Raw genomic sequence first — 27,538 nt, 5'->3', positions numbered from 1 at the left:
AGGTTAGAGAGAGCCTCCTGGAAATCACATCCATATGGTTTGAATTCATCCATATAAATTTCTATTGCATCATGGACTAGTTCTGCAAAGATACTCAGGGCTACTCTTTGGAAAGTGGCAGGGGCATTACATAGACCAAAAGGAAGGACCCTATAAGAGAAAGTACCCCAAGGATAGGTGAAGGTAGTTTTATCCTGGTCCTCTGGTGATCTAGATTTGATTGTACCCACTGAATCCATCTAGGAAAGAGAAGAAGTTCTTTCTTGCCAGACCATCTAACAGTTGGTCAATGAAAGGTAGAGGAAAATGGTCCTTCTTTGTTGCTTTGTTTAGCACTCGGTAATCCACACAAATCCTTCAATTTCCATTTTTCTTCGGAACCAACACCAGAGGAGACACCCACTCACTGTCTGTGATAGGGTAAATGAATCCTGCATCCAACAAGTTTTGCAATTCTTCTTTGACTATATCCTTGAGAGCTGGATTAATTCTCCTTTGGGGTTGCAGACTGGTTTGCAACCTTCCTTGATGTAAATGTGATGAGTACACACCGAGGGGTGCACACTCTTCATTTATCTGTAATTCCAAGAAAAGGCATCCAAATGCTCTCTTATCATGTTACATAACTGTTCTTTTTGGTGTACAAAGAGAGAGGGGTTGATTTTCAATGCTCTTTCAAGGTTGAATTCTATTGTCTTGACACGAGTAGGGTTTGATTCAGCTAAGCATAGATCAATATGATGGTTGTACTTTGTTTCCTTCACTACTTCCTCAAGAGACATGGTGTTGGGAGTTTGATTTTGGAGGATGTGTTCAATCAAATCATCTTCATCAGGTTGTCCCCCTCCTATGGAAATTTCTAGGGTATAAGATTGGGAGGAGTAGACTTCAACTTCTTCCTCCTCTTCTAGCCATAAAGGTAAGTCATGTTCTAGGTATGGCTGATCAGGAGGGTACAAGACCAATTGTTTGGAAAGGTGCCCATTTTTTATAGTCATATTTCCAGCCCTGCAACTTACGTAGGCATTGACAGTGGCTAACTAAGGCCTCCCAAGGATGAGAGGATAACCATTGAATCTGGTCTTGGGATGGTGAACTAAAAATTCAGCAGGGTATTCCCATGAACAAATGGAGACCATCACATCCTCAACAATCCCCTCAAGAGCTACTGTTTATCGGTCTGCAAGCCGCAAGATTGTCATGGTCTTCCTTAATGATCCCTAAAGATTCAACTTGAGCATAGTGTCCTTAGTCATCACATTGATGGAAACCCCAAGATAAATTAAGGTATGGGGAACAATGGTGACATCGATGCGTACATCTACTACAAGACTTCTAAGATCTAAATACTTCGGAAAAATTACTTTCCCTAGCATTAAGTCAGACAACTATCCAATGACATTAATGGTAGGGGTGTCTCTCTTTCACCTCCCTGGATGTTTGAAACACTTCTCTTTGATCATATTTTTGTAAATGGGGACATCTTTGATAGCTTGGAGAAGTAGGATTTTGACACAGATTTTTCAACTCACCCAAAAGTTTAGTCTCTTCTCGGGTGTGCTAGACTGGATGGGTTAACCTTCCAAGAAAGGGGGGTGGATTCATTCTAGGCACACTTTCCTCTATTTCCTCCTCACTCTCCCTAGGTGGAGATGGAGGTTGGTTATCCTGGAGTACTCTCCTAGACCTAAGGTTAATTTCATGAATTTCCATAGCATAGGCAGGGTAGGATGCTTCTCCACTATAGACCTGTTGTTCCTATTTGTTCTTCGGGTTCAGGTTTGGTTGGGCAGGCATCTGAGGTTGTTTTGGTGGAGCAGGGTGTAGGAGATGTGGTTGAGATGGAGGTGAAGGCAATAAAGCTGTAGCTTGGTTGCATGGGGGCCTCCACCCTTGGGGTGGTGCATTCCACTGAGGTTGTGGAAGAGTATATGGATGATATGGTTGGTTGGCCGATTGGGAATGGTATTGAGGTCCAAAAGACCAGGGAGAAGGTGTAGACCAGGAAGGATGAGTTGGGGGCCACCAAGGGGGAGTGGATGTATTTTGATTAGGGTTGTAATATGAATAGGATGACTCTTGCATGCCCTATTGGTATGGTCGAGGTCCATGAGGCCTCCTTTGATTTATGTAGCATAGTTTTTCAGTCACCCCTTCGTTTCCCTAATACACAAATTTTAATCCAGGCAGAGAAGGGCACTTGTCTATGGAGTGGGTTTCTTCACAAACCGAGAAGATTTCTATAAGGTTCAATGGACATTCATTCCTAGGGTGACTCCTTGTGCATCTAGGGTAGAAGATGGCTAATGCTCTCTCTCCTTCCTCCTACTTATGTTTGATTTGCATAGTGTTTATTTGTAGAGCAAGGGTTTGCAACATTTCACTCTTAAAGTCTTCTAACATGTTCCCAATTTCACTTTTTATGGATGTATTGGAAGAGGGTGAACCAACCATTGCTTGACTAGCCCTACCCTTCTTTCTAGTTGCCCTATAATGATTCTTGAAAACTATCTTGATATCATCATAGGGTAACTGGTAGATGTCCCCTCCTGATAGTAGGTTTAGGGTTTCTAGAAGGTCTTCCCTGATCCCCCTGAGAAGGACTAACTTAAGTGACTCAGGATCAAGTGTGCACCTGGCCCTTTTATAGCTAAGTTGGAATCTTTCCTCATAATCCTCTAAGGACTCATCATGTCCCAAGGTCATTCTAAAAATTTCCTCTTTGGTATCTTTGGACCTGCAGTAGTCCCTATAATTTTTGTTGAAATATTGTTGCATATGAGCCCAAGTGGTGATAATATCCCCAGGTAAACCCATGAACAAGTGCAGGGATGCATCCTTAAGAGTGGATGGGAATAATTTCAAATTCTTATCATCAGAGGTGTAATCATAAGTTATGCATATAACAACAAATTCAAACAAAAAAGTATTTGGGTCTTCTAGGGTTAGGCCATGGAAGTGAGGAAGAGCAGAGGGGATTATGTTTTTCATCTTGGCATCCCCATTAGTTTCTTTGATGGGAAAAGCACCCTCAACCCTTTCCCTGTCTCCCCTTTCATTTTTATTTTCATCCATTGTGTTAGTTGGAATGTTCTCTTCTTCTTCCCCTACAGGCTCTTCAAAAATATTTGGTTGTTCGGCTAAGGGATCCTCTAACTCATAACCACCGAAGAAGAGGGAAGGTTGGCTGTTTGAAGTGGCAGGGGTATTTGGAAGAAATTTTCCTTAGTTGTCCCTATTCCTACGAGCCATGAAAGGAGTGTTTTTTTCTTTGAATTTTAAACTACTTACAGAATTGAAAGAAAACATAACTGAATTGCAACTATTTACTGACTGAAACTAATTGCAGAATGAAAGAGATAAGAAAAGGAAGACAAAAAGAAGAAATCAAGTCTACTCAGAAACCTCCCCAGAAATGGTGCCAAAAAGTGATGAGCACTAGTATTGCAGCAAGGATGTTGCAACTCCTAGGGCTACCGACTTTAGTTCATCAACTCGGGGTTTGTACAAACTTGGAGGTGATAGTGTTGTATACACAAATAGATGTAATTGGTCTACTCTTTGTCACTGCTGAGTTGGGGCGATAGACCACTAGGGTTTCTCAAACCAACTTTCTATTGACTAGAAGAAGTCTGATTACCAACCTGGAGAAGGGAAATTTACCCTAATTGGATGAAAATAAATGTTGTCTATTACATGAAGGAAAGACTAAAAGAAATGCTTCAAAAACAACATGAAATCCTCTATCTACTTGCTAACATACTTTTCTTACAAAAAAACCTTACTTTAACACATGTGAGGTTTTAACTAATCTAAGCATGGAATCTGATCTAGAGAGTGCTAACTTTTGTGTGCAATAATAAATATAAAAGAACTTTTTTTGATTGAAAAATGTAAATGCTAATCTTGCTTGGTTCTTTGGCAGGGGAGATAGGTCTGGAGGAAAAGGAGTACAATGGTTTATATGGTTTGGAGGGAAAGTAGGGGCCTAATCCTGAATTTAGTGATGTTTTTTCTCAAATTAGGCTCAAAACAGGTTACTACAGGTTTTCCTACAGGATGTCTACAGGAAGTACTAGTTCACCTATAAGACCCCTTGTTTTACTACAGGAACAGACTGAAAGCTTGGGGAATGGTCTAGAAGTTGGGACGGAGCTTGGAAAAGGTGAATGATGAGGGAATAAGGCATGGGAGTGGTAGGCACTTACTTAGAACTCAAGCCAAACCTTTAAGATGGTTGGATTTTCTCAACGGAGATGGCCAGTTTTCCGCATAAGACAACACTTCGAATTGAGACCTTAGTGACTTTTGGAAATAATGGGTGGATATGGCTTGGCTGAGGCTGATGAGATGAGGTCTCCCTTCAATTTAGAAACTCCTACAACAACACACATCATTCTTGACATTTATACATGAAATCATAAAAAACATGAAAGGTTTATTCAAGTAAAAGAAAACAGAGTTGTCACTATTTACTTGCTAAGCTCATGCATGGTAGTGGTTGAAACCAATATGAAAGTGCAATGAAATTAGTGCAAAACTTAAGACATCAAAAAATACCAATTGCAACTTACCCTATGAAACTAAAAGGTAATGACCTAATTAGCAAGAAAACCCTAGATTACACAAAAAGCAAAAATTCTGTCTTTTTGGGCTGTATGAGAAGTGTTCCTCAAACCATGATCCCTGAAAGGGAGAAGTGAGTTGAAAACCACTTTTTGTCAGCCTTTTTGGAATATATTCTTATCACTACAATGCTACTGTTAGAACTATCCACAAATGGAAGCAAACTAATTAAATCTACCAATACTTTTAAATTAATAACACCAAAATCAGTTTAACAACTAACTATGAGTATAACCTAAGCATACATATACAACAAGAGGAACCTTTGATGCTAGGTTTGGGCCCTAACCCAAGAGCTTCAACCCTTTGAGTCAACTAGGTGTTGGATCAAGGGAATATTTCTCATTTTCATTAAAGAAATCAGAAATACATAAGAGTGCTTGGTTACAATGCCTCAACTCGAAAATGGCTTAGATATCTTGAGCAAAAAATGTGAATCCTAATAAGGCCCTAGGCCTCTTGATTTATACAATTTAGGTTACCAAAAAATTCCTTAAATTTAGGGAGGCTTGGCTCCAATCTCGAGATCAACTGGTCTTCAACTGTCACTGGATTGTCTACCAATGAACTTCATGACTTGGTTGCTTGCAACTCTGAGCTGATGAGATTTAATTGAGGAATTTTTGAGTGAGTGAGGAGTTAAGGAGGGAGATCTTGTCTCTTCTCCATTCGAGTTCCTGCACTTTAATTAGCCAAAATTTTCTCCAAAACCTGCAATCAATGCACATTAGACCACTAGACAAGACATCTCATCTTTACCCTCCTCATTAATAAAAACATAATTAAAACATGTAAAGAGTGATGAGAAAAGTTGATTTTAGTAAGCTAAAGGTGCATTAAGGTCCATATGATTTACCCATTTATGAGCCTCATCACTAGCAGGAAAGTGAAGGCTCTCAGGAGTGATAATGGTGGTGAATATGTGTCTTATGAGTTCAAGAACTTTTGTGCATCAGAAGGCATTAGATGGGAGTTAATAGCACCCCATAAACCAAAACTGAATGGGGTGGCTGAGAGGAAGAACACAAGTATTGTGTGAGTTGTACGAGTGATGTTGCATGGTTAGGGCCTATCGTTGCAATTTTGGGCTGAAGCGTGCAACACAACGATATATGTGCGGAACAGGAGTCCTCATTGGATTCTCGGGATGAGTACACCAGAAGAAGATTTTTAGGGAAGAAACCAGATGTGTCATACTTCAACATATTTGGTTCACCAGTTTACTGTCATGTTTCCAAGTATGTAGGGAAAAAGCTAGAGCCAACATCTAAGTTGGGCATATTTGTGGGGTAAACTAATACACCTCAAAACTATCAGTTGAACCTTCTATATCATGAGATGAGAGTTGTTTGTAGAGATGTAAAGTTCAATGAAGATAAGGCCATGAGATGTTCCCTTGAGAGGGAGCTTCAATTGCATGCAGATGAAGAGGTTTTTGCTCCAAAGGAAGAACCTCATGATGTTGTGGAGAAACCACAAGTAGAGAAGCAGAGAGTGGAAGCACCCACTCATGTAGAGACATCCAAAGATGGAATGAAGTGCACCAGGGAAGCTGACATATTATTTCATGATGCTAGAGAGATTATGGGAGAAACCACATCTCAACGTGGGCAGAGGAGGTCACTAGATTGGTACACTAGGTACACGGATCTAATGACTGAGCTAGTTGAGACAGAACCATCCTCATTCGAGGAAGCAGTGCATAAGATAGTATGGATTGATGCCATGGCCAAAAAAAGTCTTTGGGAAGTTGTCCAAAGACCAGCAAAAAATTCAATGGTAGGTTCGAGGTGGATCTACAAGGTGAAACAAGAAGCAGACAAAAGCATCAAGAAACACAATGCTAAATTTCTGACCAAGGGGTTATCTCAGGTGGAGGGAATTGATTATGAGGATAACTTTTCTCTAGTAGCAAGGTACTCTTCTATCAGATCAATTCTAGCACTTGCAGTGCAGATGGGATGGAAGATACATCAGATGGATGTGAAGACAACATTCCTCAATGGAATGATTGAGGAGGAGGTGTACATTAAGTAGATAAAAGGATTTGAGGCCTTCGACAGAAAGTCACATGTGTGAATACTCAAGTGATCACTTGATGGATTGAAACAAGCACCCCTTGCTTGGTACACCAAGATCAACAATTATTTCACTAGGTTGGGCTTCACCAAAAGTGAAGCAGATCCAAACCTTTACCATATTTTGGTTGAAGGTAAATTATTGATTAGGGTATTATATGTCAATGATTTAATTCTAACCAGTGATGAGAAGCTAATCAAGTATTGTAGAGAGGATTTTGTAAGAGAATTTGAGATGAAGGAATTGGGTTTCATGCATTATTTCCTCAATATGGAAGTATGGCAAGGATATGGGGAATTGTTTGTCTCTCAGGGAAAGTATGCAGATGAGATATTGAAGAAGTTCCACATGGAGTTTAGCAAACCCATGGAGACTCCTCTAGCAGGGAATTAGAGGAAGGAATATGCTACTTCAGGTGAGGTAGTGGAGGCTACCATATAAAGGTAGCTTGTGGGTTCACTTATGTATTTGGTGAACACACGACTGAACATGTGTTATGTAGTTAACCAAATTAGTTAAGCAATGGTTAATCCAACCAAACTTTATTGGAAGGTAACAAAGCATGTGTTGAGATACCTTAGAGGCATTACTTAGTATGGTATTTGGTATAGGTGGACATAGGGAGTGATGTTACAAGGCTTCATAGATGCAGATTGGGCTGGTAGTCCATCATACAAGAATAGAACATCAGGAGGCATCTTCACTATTGGGTCAAAAATAATTTCTTGGTATAGCAGGAAGCAGAGATCAGTTGCACTCATTCAATAGAAGCAGAGTACATGGCTGCTAATCAAGAAAATTATGAATTTATCTGGATGAGGAATATCCTTGTTGGGTTATTTGGTTAGATGACGGATCCCACCACGATTTACTGTGATAATATGAGTTGTATCAAACTCTCTGAAAATCTAGTTTTTCATGATCGATCCAAGCATATCGACATGTGATATCACTATCTACAATATTGTGTGTAGAGGAGAATCATGTTATTGGAGTACATTCCTACAGAGAAACAAGATGTAGATAGTTTTTTGAGAATATTTTTCGGCGTAAATCACATTTACGTCGAAAATCTTCTCAAAAAACTTGATATGGATCATAGAAGCCTAAATTCAACAAGATGTAGATATTTTGACAAAGCATTGTCAATATGCAAGTTTGAGTTCCATAGAGGTAGGATCATGGTAGTAGATAATCCCTTTCTTGTTGAGAGGGAGTTTTGAAAATGGAAACAAGAAAATCCAGATTTAATTTTCCTTTGAATTAAATTAGGAGAAAATTGTAATTCCACATCACAAGACAACAAGAATGAGTTAAATAAGTTAATTTCACTTAGCTGGCTTAGTTAATTTGAGTTGTGGGCCTAACTTGAGTCATGTAGAGTTGTTCATAAATTTTGGGAGTGTAGGTTGAGTTTAATTTGAGTTGTAATAGTTTAATTCAGTTAAACTGAGTTAATGTCAGTTAAACTAGTTCCAACTGTTGGAGGAACTAGTAGGAGGTCTAGCAATGGGGCGCAACTTCATGTGTTCAATTAGTTAAATGATAAATCAGCCATAATTAACTCATACATGCATGAAATTCGAGTCACCCAGTTGAGATTAGAGTTCAAGGGCAGTGTACTATCAATTGTATAATTTTCCAAGTTGTACAGGTGGTGCATGCAGTTTTCGGATGGGGTGCTTGGGGTCAATTTTGTTAATTTTTGAGTCAATTTGGCATTATCTTTTGTAGCGAATGTAAAGTTTCCATGAAATGTGGGAAAGCAAAGCTAGGAGAAGTTAAAGGGGATTTAGTCCCTTAGTTGGGTAGGTGATAGAGTTGTTTTCAGACCTGCCCATGGTTTGTGGACCATGGTATCGTAAAGAAAAGGCTATATAAAGTTGAGTCATAACGAGTCTAGAGAGACATCAGATTAAGAAGAACCTTTGTAAGGGAAAGGTGTTGAGGCAGGAAAGGTCTATTTCCTGTACTTAGGTGAAAGGGGAAGGCTCCTATAGCTAAGTGCACAGAGACCTTGGTAAATTGACAGACTGAGTGCTCAAGCTCCCTGCAGCTGAGTGCATAGGGATAAGAAGTATGTATCTGAACATTTATATATAATAAAGACTATTTTGAGATAAAATTGAAGCATCTGTGTTCTTTTATTTACTTATGCTAAGTTTATGTATCTTTGCTCTATAATTTGTATTATATGAATGAATTATTATTTATTGTGCAAACATGGTAGATCTATAATATTTATGCATGATAAGTATAATTAAGTACCTTCACGAAGATCTAAAGGTCATTTATATAGAGTTGCATTAGTTGTCTAATGGAAGGATTAGATCTAAGCAAAAGTAGATCTAAGTTGTAAGAACTTTAGGAAACCATCACACAAGCCTCTCGATATAGAAACCTCGTTCTAGCATCCCCCAATATTGCTTCGAGTGAGACTACAGCCTGCACTATGCAAGTTGTTGCGAAAAGGGCCAGCAGTTGAGGTTTTGTTGGTTGGAACAATTAAATGTGAACTTGGGTCAGGCCCCATCAAGCCAACAAATGGTTCTATTGCCAAGACCGAGATCTATTTGAGGAATGTGTGATGTTGAATAAGTGGTTCCCTACTAAGAAAGAAATTGAGAAGTGGCTCGATTGAAAGATACATGCATTTGCAGCTCAAGAGAACAGAAACCCATGATAATCCAAGGAACATTGGTTGAATAGATACCTATACACAGGTGAAACCAAAGCCTTTTTGTGTTTCTTCCCTTGTGAATTGCATGAGTGGCTATTTAGATTGGTAGACAGTAAGGGTATGTGGAGGCTTGATGGTCCTATTGTGTGGAATCCATAGTTTGTGAGGCACTTGGAAGCTTTAGAAAATAACATTGCGTGGGCTGTTGATCACTGAATTGATCGTATGATAGGAGGATTCATCACTGAGCTCACGATTGATACGACTATAAACTATAGTGAAGCAGAGTGCAGGCTCTTCAAAGGACCATGAGGTAAGTATTTAAAAGCTTTGAAAACTTGGATTAAGATGTTGTTGTGTGAAAAATGGGTTATGCCATTACCTTGATGTTTGGGACTACACGAAGTGGAAAACCCTTCAAAAGGAATGGAGAAATGGGCTCTGAATATAGTTTGCTATTGGGATCCTCTTCAAACGATGAAAAAGGAACTATTCTAGATACACCCCAAAGTGTAATGCATCTAGTAAGTTAGGGTATCTTGAGGATACCTCATCCATCCACTCCACCTCTACTTCCACCTTCACCTCCACCTCTACTGCATACACCTCCACCTCCACCTAAACCATTCAACATGGAAAACACAATGAAGATGTTGATCTTTAAAGGGGTATGGAGCGAAGACCCCTAACAATTCTAGTTTGTTGCAAATGCTATGTAGATAGTGCAGCAGATCGCTGATGATAACCTAAAGAAAGAATAGCCGGTCACAACACTGCAGGATAGGACATTAGCTTGGTATATCAAGTTATGTCAAGATAGACCTGGAGCGACATTGGCAGAGACTCAGCAAGTGTTGAATAATGAGTTTAAGAAGCCTAAGTCTCAGGCGTAGTCTATCACATAGTTTAAGGAGATACAACAAAGGGTAAATGAATCCTTGTGGGATTTCGATCAGAGGCTAAAATGCTTGATCCAATAGGCTAATATGAATATCACAGACGATCAACATAGAGATTGGTACATTGCTTCATTGTTGCTTCACCTAAGATTACCATTATCACAGCAAAATATAAGAACGCAAGTAGAGGTTGTGGAGATCGCGATGAGGTTAGAAGCCTCACTAGTAAAAGATACGAACATTGGAGTACAATAGATTTAGTCACAACTGACAAGTTTGCACATGGAGTTGCAGAGCTTGAAAATAGGGAAGGAAGCTCAGCTAGATGTGCGCGCTGAAGTCTGGTGTATAAAATGCAAAGAAAAAGGGCATGATAAGGACCACTTCCTTGTGTATCAAAATTACCTTATTGGAGGAGGTCTTGTGCCTATGAAGCCCAAAAATATCGTGGGACCGAGCACGAGAGTACCATTATGGTGCACTATCTATCAAATAGCTGGGAAGCATGCAACTAATAATTGTCATCTTGTTAATGGTGCTAGACTCGCCAACATGTCAGGGGATCTCCCCAATAAGAAGACCCAATTAGACCTCAGACCATTTGGTGTAGGAGTCTTAGTAGTGGGTTGTATGGTAATGCCTTAACCGCAATTTCGCACAGAGGCAACTAAGATAACTCTGTTTTTAGCAAAGGGTGTGCCAATTGCAGTGAGTCAAGGAAGGTGCATGAGAGGTTCTAACACACGGGGGTTGAGATGAGTGCACCCCTTAGCAACTTGTAATAGTACTCGTCTTGGAAGGGAACACACAAGCAAAGATGCATAACAAGCTAGAAAGCAAGTTAGCGAGCAATCCACAGTGATGGTTAAACCAACAAAACATTTCAGAAAGATTCATACATGCTTATACAGAATAGTCCATACATGCATGCATAAGAAAACAATACATATATCATTTAGAGTAAACCAGATAACATAGAATACAATACAACATATGCATGAAACATATTGTCTCATATTATATAAAGAAGTGTAAGTTCCAATCATACAATACATCCATGTCCAACCACTAGTTCTGATAGTGGCACGTTACAACCACATCTGCTTGCTCCTCCAAATAGACGTACTAGCTCTGCGTAGTGGAGAAGCCAAGGCTCATTACAATACTATCTAATCTCTCTCCAAGATAGTCTTATCGGAAGCTTGGTTGACCAAAAGCCTTTACAATGAGTTATGAGGGGCTATTTATAGCAAAGGGTGGGGTGACTCTTGACATTCCCCTTTGTGACAGTTCAACTACCCTCATGACTCTTCACCTACTCTATGACTGTTACATCTAACTATCACAACTTGACTTACACTTGACATGACTTTACATTACAATGCGCATGTACCCATGTGAAACAAAATGGCTTGAGCAAGCCAAGCTAGACATCACCTTGACTTAGATAACCATGGAAGTCCAAATCCTCAAAATATTCATGCTGATCAACAGTAACATATTGATGCCAAGATCGGTAGTCCTTGATGATGTCTGTGTGTTCCGTGGTGACATCCATTTGAAACTTGACTGTTGCCTCCATAGCATCCAGGTATACTACTTAGGCTCCTCTGTCCAACTCATCTAAAAGCTTGCGCATCATTGTATTTAATGTGGATGGACCAACAACATACTTGTGCATGATATCTGCACTGATAGGCAAGTCTGGGCTGGTGGCAATGTGCATCAACTCATTGAAGTACAAGTCAAGCTCTAGTCGGACCTGTTCTTTTGTCTTCGCCTGGGTGAGAGTCCCAAAAGCTGGAATCATGTGTTTGCGCACCACAACATGCATACTCCTAAATACTTGTGCATGGGAAGCCTGTATGATAGTGATGAGCTGCAAGATCTCTTCATAGTTTCGAATCTGACTCCGGATATGTGCTTTCAGCTTGGCCGCATTGGCCCTCATCATCTTGGGAAAGTGAAGCGGGGCTCCCTTATATTTCATCGTCCATGTTTGAATGTCATCAACAACAACATGCAAGTTCGTTAAGATATGTGCTCTTCTAGCACATTGCTGCTACCATCCATTAAGATGGACGATTGCCTTGTGCACGGTACCAAACTTGGAGTACAACGCTCTCATAATTGTGTCAAGGGAAAATACTTCATCTAGTATTTCCTTCTTCAGCTCAACTCGGGTGGACATTGTCACCAAGTCTCCTCCTTTCTTGGTCATCTGTAGTTCCTTCACTCTCAATCTCATTCTCAGCTATGAGAAAGCGAACAGTTGAGATAGTGGCTTTGGCATACACTCCGGTTGCATCGTCCAAGGCTACTGGATGTTTTTGCACATCAGTCACGATCACTTGTTCTTCAAATTGCGCAGGAAGTGTATGATCCTTTGGAGTTGACACTTTGCGAGATTGCACAACTCTATGTTGATATTTGTCGAATGAGATGTTGTGCATCTCTCCTTCTAGTTGATCACCAAGGATCTCAATGCCTCCTTGATCACTTCAGACTTTCTCACCACTTGGATGTGGTGAAGCAGGTAAGTCAACCTCTTGGTGATGAGGCATAAGGTCGGTATCATGTTCCAAATCTTGTTTCTCCATGTCTGCATCCAACTGTTGAAGTGCTTGTTCTATCTCATGAGAAAAGTATTTCTCCTGCGATGGTTCACCCTTTTTTCTTGATGACAGCTGTTTTGATGAATCAACTACTCGTATTGATGATGCTTCATCTGTTTGCACTTGTTGTGCCCCTTACTATATCTGCAGTCATTGCTCTTCCCTCTCCTGTCTACACAGCTCTTGTTCTTTTCAGAGTTGCTCCCTTAGCTCATACAAATCCTTCTCTGCTTCTTCCATCCTTCTCTTATCCCTCTGCCTCTGCACGATTCGCATGTCGCACTGGTGCCTTTTTGCCTCTATAGCCATAGTTTCTTTCTCTAACAATGGATCTGCTTGGAACTTGGAACTTTGCTCCTCCTCCATGCGATCGACAATCTTCCTCTTACCTTTGTCATGCACTGGTATGCTTGCCTCTGTTACCATTGCTGTTGCTGGTGCTTCCTGTGATGCTGCTTCATGTTACTTCACTAACTACTCCACAGTGAAGCCGACCGGTTCATTAGGTTTGGAGAAACTGTAGCAATATCTCCATGGTTCCTCCTCAGCCTAATGACATGCCCCGCCGATCCATTTGAACTGAAATCTCGTGCAGTGGTCTTTCACAATGGAATGTGGGTCATACGGATTGTAGCTTCAAAGGTCAAATGGGTATTTCTTCATTAGTTCTTCTTTGATATCTGCTTTCTTGATGCTTCGTATCTCATATATCCCAATCCGCAATGGAAGAGCAGGCCAAGGTGCCTTCTTCTTCCGGTGCAGTCTAGCTATCACTCCTACCGAGATGTGATATGCTACTTCCTGCATGACAAGTATGTCCAAGGAAAAATTCGGTAGAACATGTGGAGGCTTCTCCATGTTGAACATTTGGATGAAGGTGCCAGACGATGAGGCATACCAATCAGCAATGCCTATCAGTGCCTCCATTGCTTCCTTCGACATGTAGGGTGGATCCTGTTTGATTATCATCTTGTACATTGGGGTGAAAAAATGGTCAAACAACCATGTGATTACTCCTCTAAAGCAGCATTCGAACAACAACTTGAAATATGTGTTCGCAGCAGTCTCTGTTGGTGAGCATGCCCACTCGAAGCTTGGGAACTCCTATTGGGCACAGATTACATCTAAGATGTAGGTGGACATGTAAATCTCTACATCCATACCTCCGGGTGACTGTCGAGCCTTTGTTACTTATTCCTTCAGCTGATGAGCCAACATATCGGACCAGTTACATGGTTTTCCTTCTCTGGCCAGTTGGTCCAGTGCAATCACCCAAATTTGTGGGAAGGCTTCCATGCTTGCTTGGCCATACAACTGATGTGAAAATATGACCAAGTATTGATACGCCTTCCGAAATATCTTTGTCTTGTAGATCTGGTTGGGTGTCAACCCGAATCGAGCCAGCTCCTTTACTCAGTGCTTCAGAATGTCTCTGGAGTTAGCATTGTTGTTGGGTAAGTTGAATGGAGTCTTCATGATAGTCATGGGCTCTAACATTTGATGCATCTCATCATAATCCCATGCCTATAAGGTTGCAAGCTTCATCCCGCTGACACTACTCAAGGTCATCATCTCGGGATTAGTGTGAGAGACGATCCAGTGTATCATGTCTGCGCATGGGAATGCGGGGTATCTGCATGCAATCCAATACAAGCTGGACTTGCAAATGTTCATGTACACCTGACGATCTTCAAGGCTATTGTTTTGAGGCTTCTGCGATTTGTATTCAGTGATGAGTTGCAGGATCTCTTCATAGTTCTAGATCTAACTCCGGATACGTGCTGTCAGCTCGATCGCAATGGCCCTCTTCATATTAGGCAAGTGAAGTAGGTCTCCCTTGTATTTCATCATCCATGTTTGCATGTCATCAACAACAACATGCAAGTTCATTAAGATACATGCTCTTCTAGCACATCATTGCTGCCATCCATTGAGATGGATGACTGCCTTATGCACGGTACCAAACTTGGAGTACAACGCTCGCATAACTGTGTCAAGGGACAATACTTCATCTAGTATTGCCTTCTTCAGTTCAGCTTGGGCAAAAATTGTCACCAAGTTTCCTCCTTGCTTGGTCGTCTATAGTTCCTTCACCATTTTCTCATTCTTAGCTATCAGAAAGCGAACACTTGAGCTAGTGGATTTGGCATACACTCTGGTTGCATCGGCCAAGGCTATTGGATGTTTGTGCACATTATTCATGATCACCCATTCTTCAACTTGTGCAGGAGATGTATGATCCTCCAGAGTTGACACTCTACAAGATTGCACAACTCTATGTTGAGATTTGTCGAATGAGATGTTGTGCATCTCTCTTTTTGGTTGATCACCAAGAATCTCAGTGCCCCCTTGGTCACTTGAGACTTGCTCACCACTTGGATGCAGTGAAGTGGGTAAGTTGACCTCTTGGTGATGAGGCATGAGGTTGGTTTCCTATTCCAACTCTTGTTTCTCTATGTCTGCATCCAACTATTGAAGTGCTTGTTCTATCTCATGAGTGAAGTATTTCTCCTATGATGGTTCACCCTTTTTTCTTGATGCCAGCTGTTTTGATGAATCAACTACTTGTACAGATGTTGCTTCTTCTATTTTCACATGTTGTGCCCCCTACTATATCTGCTACCATTGCGCTTCCCTCGTCTGCACAGCTCTTGTTCTTTTCAAAGTTGCTGCCTTAGCTCATGCAACTCCTTCTCTGCTTCTTCCATCCTTCTCTTATACCTCTGCCTCTGCATGATTCGCATGTCACACTGGTGCCTCTTTGCCTTTATAGCCATAGTTTCTTTCTCTACCAATGGATTTGCTTGGAACTTGGAGCTTTGCTCCTCCTCCATGCAATCGACAATCTCCCTCTTACCTTTGTCGCGCACTGGTATGCTTGCATCTACTACCACTGTTCCTACTGCTGGTGCTGGTGCTTTCCATGATGTTTCTTCATGTTGTTTTGCTAACCACTCCACAGTGAAGTCAACCAGTTCATTGGCTTTGGAGAAACTATAGTAATATCTCCATGGGTCCTCCTCGGCCCAATGACATGCTCCGGGGATCCATGTGAATTGAAATCTCATGCAGTGATATTTCACAATGGAATGTGGTTCATACAGATTGTAGCTTCAAAGGTCAAATGGGTACTTCTTCATCAGTTCTGATTCAATATCTGCTTTCTTGATGCTCCATATCTCATATATCCCAATCCACAACGGAAGAGCAGGCCAAGGTGCCTTCTTCTTTTGGTGCAGTCTAGCTATCAATCCAGCTGAGATGTGATATGCTACTTATTGCACGACAAGTACGTCCAAGGTAAACTTCGGTAGAGCATGCAGAGGCTTCTCCGTGCTAAACATTGGGATGAAGGTGTTGGACGGTGAGGCATACTAATTAGCAATGCCTATCAGTGCCTCCATTGCTTCCTTCGACATGCAGGGTGGATCTTGTTCAAATATCATATTGTACACGGGAGTGACAAAATGGTTGGACAACTGTGTGATTACTCCTGTGAAGCTACATTCAAATAACAACTTGAAATATGTGCTCACAGAAGTCTCCATCGATGACCATGCGCACTCCAAGCCTGGGAACTCCTGTCGGGCACAGACTACATCTAAGATGTAGGCAGACATGTAAATATCTGCATGCATACCTCCGGGTGACTGCCGAGCCTTTGTTACTTGTTCCTTCAGCTGATGAGCCAACATGCCAGACTAGTTACATGGTTTTCCTTCTCTGGCTAGTTGGTCCAGTGCGATCACCCAACTCTGTGGGAAGGCTTTCGTGTTTGCATAGCCATACAATCGACATGAAAATATGACCAAGTATTGATACAACTTCCGCAGTATCTTCATCTTGCATATCTGGTTGGGTGTCAACCTGAATCGAGACGGCTCCTTTACTTAGTTCTTCAGAATGTCTCTAGAGTTAGAACTATTGTTGGGTAAGTTGAATGGAGTCTTCATGACAGTCATGGGCTCTAACATCTGATACATCTCATCATAATCTCATGCCCAAAAGGTTGCAAGCTTCGTTCCACTGACATTGCTCAAGGTCATCATCTCGGGATCAGTGTGAGAGATGATCCAGTGTATCATGTTCGTGCATGGGAATGCGGGGTATTTGCATGCAATCTGGTACAAGCCGGACTTGTGAATGTTCACGTACACCTGACAATCTTTGAGGTCTTCCTCAAAAGTGCCTGCAAATGCTTCATTGACCTCTTGCCACTTCAATTTGATGTCCTTTTCTAGAAATAACTTTGTATCTTCATAGATCAGTAGACTAGAGGACACTTGCTCAACTACTGGTCCAACTACATTTCTGTCAATGTCCTATGATCCCTCTCTCTTGGAAGCCATTGATCCTGTAATGCTAAGAGGTGGATGAACACTTGAAAGACTTGGAGACATGAAACATCCATGGTAAGAAATTTGTCAGCAAAAACCAAAGAAAATTCGGGGAATGACACAGCACATACCTAGGGAACTGATAAGCAAGATTGTGCAATTTATTCTGGGAGGCTGGGTGACTGGCTACCAGAACTATGCAAAAGGAAGTCTAGGTTGTCTAGGAGGCAAGACTGGTTTCTAGATTTGTTTAATGCGCAATCTAGACTAGTTGTTGGCTACTGGGATTGTGCAATGCACAAATCCAACTGGGGGTGACTGCAGGCTCAAGGATTGCATTACGCAATTTTCTAGGCCAGCAGTCACTATCCCTCAGAAATGCACAAAATAGTCCTGGAGGATAGTGCTAGGTAGTAATGTGCATTCTGGAGAGGAAAACAAAGCCTTCCTTCCCGAGACTGTGTAATGCTATCTTGGTGAAGGCAGAGTCCGGGCCAAGGTTGGCTACACTCATTAACAGGCAACTTAAAGCAAATATGAAAGTGAATGCATGGTGACACTAAGTGAAAAAAGAAGTGGTTGGCAGTGCATGCAAACATGAATGAAATATTTAGTAAATAGATCAACATGCATGTGGGTGAAGCGAGTCGCTGAATCAGTGACCATTCGTGCAAAATAGTTTCATGCATGCGATAGTAGTGAGATAGCAATGAAAATTGAAACAATGCTACGACAAGATAGTATACATGTAAATGAAAAAAAGAGTTCAAATAAATCAAGCAACCAACACTCACACAAGCGAATATAAAAAAAGCTACATAAATGTTGAAAAAGACAAGTTGAGGTCACTTACCTGTGAATAGCTGAGTTGGATGTGTCGAAGAGTCCTGGATGTGCTATGGGATGTCAGAGCTCCAAGATCGATGTGAAAGAATGAGATTTAATGTGTCGAATAAATAATTCTTGAGCTCATGATGCACATGCCACAAATCTAGGAAAAAGCGACACTTGGAGGAAAGTTCCTAAACTAACTTTGCATGTAACCTCTAGTTGCTAAAAATAGATCCCTGAATCATGGGATGCCTTTTGCATGTTTCCTTTTGCTATTCTGGGAAAAAGAAAACCATGCATGCAAGTCAAGTTTCCTTGGTCCCGGATAGAACTGGTCAACCCAACTACTCATGCATGAAGCTACTCAACTGCTTGAAGGAAATGCACATTTTTGCTGGGAGTTGGGCTGGATGCCTAGGAGATTTGCACAATTTCTGGTCAGAGCAGCTAACTGCTGCCCAAATTTGCACAAATTCTGGGCTTAGTAGCCTTGCTGGGGAAAATTTCAAAATTTTCACAGTGAGTGTTGATTGCCAGAATTGTGCAATTCTAGAGCCCAATAGGCTTCCAAACAGGATTACACAATTTCTGGATGGAAAACTGGTTGCCCTCCATAAATGTGCAATTTCTTGGGGGAGCTTCTCAGCCTCCAACTAGACCAAGCTCAGATGAACAACCTGTGAGGGGATGCATCAAGCTGTGATCAACAGGCTGCATTTGTGCAAGAAAAACATTGAATCTTACGTACTTGATGAAGCAAGACAAGGTACTGTGAAAAGTTGGTAGGGAGGCTCCAAAACGAAGCTAAAGAAAATTTTTGGAGGGTGGTTGTACCCACTACAACACACCTCTTGCAGAAGTTTATTCAGACACTGCAACAATTGTTTTGTACTTTTTGTAAATCGGTTGGACATGATGAGTGAAACTATCAAAATTACGAATTGATGATGGAAAGGACCCCTACCTATCAAATGCAGGTGGAAAATTGGCCTCAGGATCAGGGTGTGGGTGCAGTGCACAAAGGATTCCAATGTCGTGGAAGAGGAAGAGGAAGAGGAGGGGTTGGCAGAGGTCGCAGACAAGTTATTTGTTATATCTATGGTGAAGCTGGACATTTTTCATGCGACTTCCATAACCCAACACATCCATCTTGTCACTACTGCAAACAGTTCCATCATGTTATAGAAGATTTCCTAGTGCTGATTGCCAAAATGTAGGAGAAAAAGACACAACAGCCTACGTAGAACATCCAGATGATGAGGGTAGAGCCTCACGAAGAGGATCATAGCATAAATATCATAATGCACAGTGTATGGCTACATGAGAAGATAAAGGAAAGAATCTAGAAACCGAGGGATGGGTGCGCAAGGCTGAAGAAAAGGAAGTAGGGTTTGACCTCAACTGAGCTAAAGAAACATTCATGGAAGCTAAGAAGAACTTTGCCAAAAACTTGTATGAATTTGTTGTGGGATAAGAAGGTAGTGGAAGGGCTTGAGGAGCTAATCGACAATTTCATGAGAAAAATTAAGATTCCTTCAAAACAACATGTTGTAAGGAAGCTAGGTAAACATAAGAAGTGAACAGGGTGTGAGATGAGGTTGACTGCGCAGATTGGAGAATATGAAATGGATCAAGTCATCTTAGATCTGGGATCTGATGCAAACATGCTACCGAAGCAGATGTGGGAAAGGATGGGGAGACCTATGCTACAATGGTCTCCTATATAGCTACACATGACCAATCAGCAGAAGATCATTCCTATGGGGCACCTGTATGGGGTAACAGTGGACATTGAAGGAGCAAGTGCATTGGCTAACTTTGAGGCAATTGAAATAGTGGATGACAACAATCCTTACCCTGTGCTATTAGGAATTGATTAGGCCTTCGTCATGGATATGGTGATTAATCTGAAGAAGTGAAGGATGACATTTGAAAAGAAGGCACTTAGGGTTATTGTACCATTGGATCCCACTGAAGGAGCACGACACACTACATTGGTCCGCAATTATGAGGAGGACGATGATTTGATCAAATATAAAAGAGTATTGCGTGTGATGAATATTGGATCAATCCCACTGTAGATGGGCAGATCACGTGGGATAGAGATAGATCATGTACCTCAGACTCAGAGGAAGAGCTCAAACACTGGCAAAATAGGTTGCATGAGGTCACTATGCTACGTTGCAATATAATGACCAAATCATTGTAGTGCGTATCTACGAGGTACCAAAAAATTCTGCATTATGATGGATTAAATGATGTTAATCTATTTTTGGATGAGTTTGAAAGGGAGGTGCCCAAGGAACATCGATTCTAGGCACTTGAATTGGCACTACGCGTTATGCCTACCCATTGGTGGGGTACGCATAAGGAAAGCTTCGCTGACTGGAAGGAATACAAACGAATGATGAAGCTGAGGTTTGGATACGCTAATACCCGGATGACTGAGAAATATAGCAAAAGGATGATCCATGCAAGCACTTGGCATGGTGGACTAAAGTCTAGGGAGAAGAGCCACAACTAGAATGGGTACATATCTTCTGTCATACCCTCGATACTATCCCAATGAATTGGTATTTGGAAATAGAGCTACGCCATGGGACAGTTGAATGGGATATCTTGAGGGAGAGTTTCTTATTAACTTTCAGCTTTGAGGATGGATTTGAGTGCATTGATGAAGCGCTCCAAGAAATTAAGGCCACTATCTTTAGAACGCCTGAAGAGCCAGTAGAATGGGTTCAACTGGATTGGAGTACACAGCTGTGCCATGCACTGGAATGCTACAATGTGACTGCAGAAGAAGAAGAAGATGATCTGCGAAAAATAAATATTCCAGAGACTAAAGGACAATGCGAGGTTGAAGGACCTAAAGCAGAGAACCTTGATATATCAGAACCTTTGAAGACCAGGCAAGTAAACATTAGATCCGATGCACAACCTAAGTTTGCAAAGATAGGAGATTATTGGGATGAAGATATAGTTGATAAAGTTGTGGATCTGTTGTGCGAATACCAGGACTTGTTTCCTACCAAGTTCTTGGACTTGAAGGGAATAATAGGGGATCTGGGAGTGATGAAGATCACTTTAAAGCCCAACGTGAAGCCCGTGAAATAGAGACCTTACCAGCTGAATCCCAAGTATAAGGAAAAGGTGCGCAAAGAGTTAGACAAAATTTTTGGAAGCAGGAATTATTGAGTGAGTAGAATAATTTGATTGGGTGAGCCCTATGGTAGTTCAATAGAAGAAGTAGCAGGGTGAAATTAGAATATGCGTAGACCTGAGGAAGCTCAATGATGCATGTGTTCATGACCTATTTCCAGCACCATTTACGGATGAAATTTTGGAGAATTTTGGAGGGAAGGAAGCTTATTCGTTCACTGATGGGTTCTCAAGGTATCATCGGATTAAGATCATGCCAGAGGATCATAGTAAGGCAACCTTCACAATGGAGTGGGGATGCTTCCAGTACACAACGATTGCATTCGGTCTGAAGAATGTGCCCGCGATCTTTTCAAGAGTTGTAATTGCAGTTTTCAAAGAATTCATCCATAAATTCTTAGAAGTATATTTTGATGACTGGACTGTGTTTTGATTGGTAAAATACCATGTTACAAGTCCGCGCCTCATGTGGGATACTTGTCATAGATACCAGTTTCTCTAAATTTGAAGAAGTGTATATTTTGCATGGCTTATGGGATATTGTTAGGTCATGTGGTCTGCAAGCAAAGACTAATGGTAGATCCTATGAAGATAGCAGTGATTGTCAATTTATAAGCTCCAAAGAATGTAAAGCAGTTGCACACAACATTGGGGCACACTGGTTACTATAGAAAGTTCATCAAAGTTTATGCATAGATAACCACGCTGATGGAAAAATTACTAAGAAGGATGCGACCTTCTACTAGGATGAAGAGTGTCAGTGCAGTCTAGATGTATTAAAGGAAAAGATGGTGACTGTGCCTATTTTGGTGTTTCCTGACTAGAAGAAAGAATTTCATGTGCATGTGGATGCCTCTTATATTGTGTTGGGTGTGGTATTGACCCAATTAAGTGAAGGTGAGATAGATCAACCTATAGCCTTCATGATTAGGAAATTGTCAAAGGTTGAGAAGAATTATGCAACTATAGAGCACGAAGGATTGACGAAGGTATACTCGCTGCAGAAGTTTCAACATTATTTGTTAGGTGCACATTTCAAAATGTATACAGATCACTCTGCTCTCAAGTACTTGGTCAACAAGCTTGTGTTGGGGGCGAAGATCTATGGGTGGTTATTATTGTTTCAGGAGTATGATTTTGAGGTGATTGTGAAGCCTGGGCGGTTGAATGCGTGACCAGATCATCTATCCAGAATTGAGATCAACTAGTTTGGAAGAAGGGTTTTGCAGGAGGACCCAAACCTGTAGAAAGTTGGAATAGATATCCAGGAGATGCAATAAAAGTTTGATGAAATCAGGGTGACTATGTGCACTTTGGTGCTAGTCTAGTGCCTTGCTCGATTGTAGGAAGGAAAAAAACTACAATCACAAATTGAAGAGCTACATAGAAAAGAGGTCGTTTTAAAGGCCAAAATACAACCATGGATAGAGGAAGCAAGTCAGGTTACTTTGTCTGTCTAGGAAAATTTGAAGGCACTCCAGTAGACTCAAAGGATGATGTGCCTCGCAATGGGGCGGCCAACTACAGAAAATCTGGTAGAGGAAGTGCAGCAGGTCATGGTGCAAGGATCTTCTCACATAGTTGTGTTGTAGATGGAGTTCAGTGACCTCCGCAACAAGATAGAGGCGACAGTTGAGTGACTCGAGGGTGAGTCACCCAATTTGTGTTAGGGGCCTATTGGGATGGGATCCCTGGGGTCAATTTTGTTAAGTTCTAAGTCAATTTAGCATTATATTTTGTAGCAAATGTAAATTCTTCATGAAATGTGGAAAAGTAGAGGGTGAAGCTAATAGAAGTCAAAGGGGATTTAGTCCCTTAGTTGGGTAGGTGATAGAGTTGTTTTGAGACCCACCCATGGTTCACAGACCATGGTATTGTAAAGCAAAGGCTATATAAAGTTGAGTCATAATGAGTCTAGAGAGACATCTGATTAAGAAGAATCATTGTAAGGGCAAGGTGCTGAGACAGGAAAGGTATGTTTCCTGTACTTAGGAGAAAGGGGAAGGTTCATGCAGTTGAGTGTGTAGAGGCCTTGGTAAGTCCGCAAGATGAGTACGTGGGCCCTTGCAGCTGAGTACGCAAGGATAAGAAGTCTGTATCTAAACGTTTATATCTAATAAAGACTATTTTGAGTCGAAGTTGAAGCATCTATGTTCTTTTATTCACTTTTGCTAAGTTTATGTATCTTCGCTCTGTAATCTATTTTATATGAATGAATGCTTATTTACTAGGCGAACTTGGTAGATCTATCATCTTTATGCATGATAAGTACAATTAAGTACCTTCACAAAGATATGAAGGTCATTTAGATAAAGTTGTAGTAGTTGTCTGTCGGAAGGATTAGATCTGCACAAAGGTAGATCTAAGTCATAAGAACTTTAGGAAACCATCATATAGGCCTCTGGATGTAGAAAATTGGTTCTAGCATCCCCCAACACTACTTTAGGTGAGACAACAACCTGCACTACATAGGTTGTTGCGAAAAGGGCCAATAATCAGGGTTTTTTGGTTGGCACAGTTAAAGCTAAACTTGGGTTAGGCCCCATCAAGCCAACATGAAGTCAGAGAAGGTCCTATAGGGATTGCACAATTCAGGATGGGGATTTCCATAATTAAAGGGGGTTAATTCCTTGAGAAACAATGCAAAGAAATTGGAGCTTGGAAGGCAACAAAATTGGCTAAGTATTGGCCAAAGTCAGCTTGTGAGGCAGCGAGATATATTATACTTGTACAAAGATTGTTTAACATGAACACACATTGTATTTCTTCTCTACTTTTTTGATATAATGCAATATACATATAGGAAGGTGTTTTGAGCAACAAGATTTCCCCTTAGATAATTCTCTGAGCATATGTGGTTGAATCTTGTCTCATGTTTTGTGATTTCCCGATAGATTAATTGTTTCCACTTATGAGTAGAGTAGATTCAAGTCTTTTGTTTTAGAATATTACATAAGAAATTTGAATCTACAAGGAATTTCTACACGAACAAAACATGTTTTCCATGGAGATTTATAACACAACTAAATGTAATATTTACATCATACCAAACTGTTGAAACCATGAACACCATACTACTTATTGGAGAATTATAACACAACTTGATGCAATATTTACAATGTCAACACATATACTTATACACATTTTCTTCAACCAACAAATAATCATACTGAAAATGGAGCTTTATAAACAAAACTCGATACAATATATATAGTAACATACACATATATACATATTCACATTTGCTTCAACTAGTAAATAAAAGGATACAATGCCTATATCAACAAGAAGGGAATCCAAAGGTTCACACCTCTACCCTCAAAGTAGTACCAGGATTCACCTCCTTCCCAGGAAGTCTAGAATCCACTGCCAAAATAAAAGTCCACATCCAATGTCTAGCACTACAATCCTTCTGCTATTTGTTCTCTCAATGAAGAGTTACCAAATTATTGTTCTAGGGCACAATCCCAATGTGATTTTGATTCCATTTGGCGATGCTAATGACCAAAACAAATTTATTCCCTAAGCTTCCCTTCTTTGCTTCCTAATCCCTTAGGCAATCTGATCACCCCCTTCCATGCAATCACTCACCTTCCAAGTTCCCTGACATCCCCTTCTCTGCTACACAATCCCTCTGACGATCCATCCCTTAGAAAGGTTTCCTCGCATCGGAAGGTCCAAAAACCATGGCATATCCATGCCTCAAAACCATCATACCAGTCATAGCATGCTCATGGAAATTAATGGACACTATTGGGTACTAGTGTCCCACAAATGCCCTGCTCCTGAATGCTTTACCAAGATATTGTTGCATGTTCCAATTCGTTTTATTGTTTCTTCTAATTCTCTTGTAGCTAGTTCCAACCACCCAAACTAGGTATTTCCACCATTTCCTGTATAAGCACATAATTTCCATTAGACTAAAAAGAATTAAAATAAATAAAAATCATACCTCATTGGTAGCTCATTAATAAGGTACACTAGAAATTTCATTTAATTCCTGTAACATCAAGTCAAATTAGCTCTTTGATAAAATCATTGTGTATAAACATATCACATCTGGTTAGCTCAAAATAAACCATCATACATCAGAATCATAGATTATGTGCAGAATTAAAACTAAAATAAAACACTAATACTTAACTTTCAAATGGTTCTTTGCTTCTGCCTTCGTGTTTTTTCCTTTCCATACACACACTGAATCGGTTTCCAAACCTGACAAGAACCCAGTGCCTTCTCTTCCATTGACCACATGCACACACTGGATTAGTTTCCAGCCTGGAAAGCACATAGTTCCTTCTCCTCTTTGACCACTTGCAAACACTGGATCAGTTTCTAACCTGAAAAACACCCAATGCCTTCTCTTCTCTTCTCGACCAAAGCAACAAGGGAATCCATAGAATATTCCACTTCCTCCCTCGGTATCAGCAACAAGGGAATCCAGAGACTATAAGACCTCTACCATAAATATCAACAACTCAAGATTGGTCTCATCCCAAACTGTCTAGGGATCTTGTGACTACTATCTCAACCCACAACCTCCATAGAATCCCAAGTTGTTACAGGGCTCCACCGATAGGCTCTAGGGGACCCAAGCTGATATAAGGCTCCAACCCATAGCCTCCAGGGCATCCATGTTGTTACAGGGCTCAAACCCATAGCTTCTAGGGAAACCAAGCTATTATTGGGCTTTAAGCCACAACCTCCAAGGATTTAGAGAACTAATCCCCAACACGTACATCACAACACATACACCCACACACGATGTATGACACAACACATACACATACACAGTGTATAACATAACACATATACATACACACAATACAACACAATTAATACACATGTCATAATACAATGACTACACAATACACATGACACAGTACCCGGTGTACACAACACACCATGTAAGACATGTACTTAACACCACATGTACAACATGTACACAAAAAACATATACAACATGTACACAACAACAATACTGCATATCTAGAGACCACACTGTCTCTACCAAACATTCTTGCCTCTAGTGTCTTTCCCACACCTTACTGTGTGCATACATAACCCACATCCCAGGTCTATGGTTCTTTCCACTATCCATGCTTATCCCAACATACTTCATATCACATTACTTTCATTCCACTGATGTATCCTTCAACATTGCTTGTCCATAACATAAACATAGGCATAATTATAAACACAAATATCAAAATCATATCCACATGATACTAATCTCATAGATATTTCAAGGCTACTCCGCCCACTTGATTCCTCATAAACCAGGAACATTTTCATGCCATTCACCTACATAAAGCAATCATTCTTCCACAAGAATTGTCCCTGACAAAGTTATCAAACAATTTCACACACACACACACATAAACATTAGCATAATTATGATCACACCACAATTACCAGTGATCATAAGGTCAAGGTTAAGATAACTTCTGTTATCCATGCATAAATGTACAACATTTAGAACAATAGTTCCCAACATATCCAAGGCATCTGATGCCTCAAATCCATATACTTTACATTTCCTTGATTACCTTTCTCATGACTATCCTGCCACTATCAAATTACCCCAATGGACCCAATCAACCCAACTGGATATCATATTCTTGCCTTTATCTTCCCTTTATTCATGCATTGAGCTTCATCCATGTATTATATTACCTATTGGCTTTCATTCATCTCTCCCTGAGGTCCATTAAATTTCCTCTTTCCCAACCAATTCCTAGCACCCTCAAGACATAAAAGTAAATAACAAGAATGAAAGATAAAGAAAACAAGGAAAACCAAACAAAAATACAACACCACAAACAAAGTGGCATGGCCATGCACCAGACACAATCAAAACCAAAAATAAAGCATAAACAAATAAAAAAATACCGAAAGAATAAGACTCTCAATAGACACCATGACTCAACCCCCATGGTTCCTAGTGCTTCCAAAGGAAAACTCAACCTGAGCCTTCTTCAAGATCTATGGAAGTCTCTTTTGCCATGCAATTCCTTGCATCATACTACCATAAACACATAATTGTCAGTGCATAAATAAATATAACAATATACCAGTTACCTTGCCCTACTGTACCCAACATGCTTCACATATTTCCACCAGATATCTACTTTTCCCTTACGACTGAAAATAGTTATTTTAACTTTCATATTCTCTGAATAATCATGCAATCCTAAGAAATTCTTCATCCCAAGTAGCCATGCTTTTAAATCTTTTGATTTCTTCACATCCCCATCAAAATTAGGAGGCTTGGATTTCCTTAACTCCTTTGGAGAATATTGCTTCTCACTC

This window comes from Pinus tabuliformis, chromosome 1_2 (genome assembly GCF_031772625.1).
Source record: "Pinus tabuliformis cultivar Carrire ecotype Pingquan chromosome 1_2, CPIR1, whole genome shotgun sequence".
Lineage (NCBI taxonomy): Eukaryota > Viridiplantae > Streptophyta > Pinopsida > Pinales > Pinaceae > Pinus > Pinus tabuliformis.
Note: the sequence above shows the minus strand (reverse complement) of the source record.